The sequence below is a fragment of the Mus caroli genome, chromosome X (assembly GCF_900094665.2).
Source record: "Mus caroli chromosome X, CAROLI_EIJ_v1.1, whole genome shotgun sequence".
Lineage (NCBI taxonomy): Eukaryota > Metazoa > Chordata > Mammalia > Rodentia > Muridae > Mus > Mus caroli.
In genome coordinates, this window is record NC_034589.1 from 16,208,983 (window position 1) to 16,210,523 (window position 1,541).

The window sequence follows — 1,541 nt, forward strand, 5'->3', positions numbered from 1 at the left end:
TCGAATTGCTCTGGTTAGGACTTCAAATACTATCTTGAATATGTATGGAGAAAGTGGGCAGACTTGTCTACTCCCTGATTTCAGTGGAATTTCTTCCAGCTTCTCACCATTTACTTTTATGTTGGCTACTGGTTTGCTGTAGATTGCTTTTATAATGTTTAGGTATGGGCCTCAAATTCCTGATCTTTCCAAGACTTTTATCATGAATGGGTGTTGGATTTTGTCAAATGCTTTCTCTGCCTATAAAGAGATGATGATGTGGTATTTGTTTTGACTTTGTTTATATTGTGGATTACATTGATGGATTTCCATATATTAAAGTATCCCTGCATCACTGGAATGAAACATACTTTGTCAGGATGGATGATTGTTTTGATTTGTTCTTGGATTTGGTTAGCGAGAATTTTATTGAGTATTTTTGCATCGATATTCATAAGGGAAATTGGTCTGAAGTTCTTTATCTTTGTTGGGTCTTTCTGTGGTTTAGGTATCAGAGTAATTATGGCTTCATANAATGAATTGGGTAGGGTAACTTCTGTTTCTATTTTGTGGAATAGTTTGTGAAGACATGGAATTAGATCTTCTTTGAAGGTGTGATAGAACTCTGCACTAAACAGAGTTTAGTGGTCCTGGGCTTTTTCTGGTTGGAGGACTATGAATGACTGCTTCTATTTCTTTAGTGTATATAGGACTGGTTAGATCATTAACCTGATCCTGATTTAACTTTGGTACCTGGTATCTGTCTAGAAATTTGTCCATTTCATCCAGGTTTTCCAATTTTGTTGAGGATAGCCTTTTGTAGAAGGATCTGGTGGGGTTTTTGGATTTCTTCAGGATCTGTTGTTAGGTTTCCCTTTTCATTTCTGATTTTGTTCATTAGGATGCTGTCCCTGTGCCCTCTAGTGAGTTTTGCTAAGGGTTTATCTATCTTGTTGATATCTCAAAGAACCAGCTCCTCCTTTGATTGATTCTTTGAATAGTTCTTGTTTCCACTTGGTTGATTTCGCCTCTGAGTTTGATTATTTCCTGCTGTCTACTCCTCTTTGGTGAATTTGCTTCTTTTTGTTATAGAGCTTTTAGATGTGTTGTCAAGCTGCTAGTGTATGCTCTCTTCAGTTTCATTTTGGAGACACTCAGAGCTATGAGTTTTCCTCTTAGAAATGCTTTCATTGTTTCTCATAACTTTGGGTAGGTTGTGGCTTCATTCTTTAAAGTCTAAAAAGTTTTTAATGTCTTTCTTTTTTCCTTCCTTGACCAAGTTATCATTGAGAAGAGTGTTGTTCAGTTCCCATATGAATGTTGGCTTTCTATTATTTATGTTGTTATTGAAGATTAGCCTTAGTCAGTGGTGATCTGATAGGATGCATGGGACAATTTCAATATTTCTTTTATCTGTTGAGACCTGTTTTGTGACCAATTATATGGTCAATTTTGGAGAAGGTACCATGAAGTGCTGAGAAGAAGGTATATCCTTTTGTTTTAGGATAAAATGTTCTGTAGATATCTGTTAAATCCATTTGTTTCATAACTTCTGTTAGTTT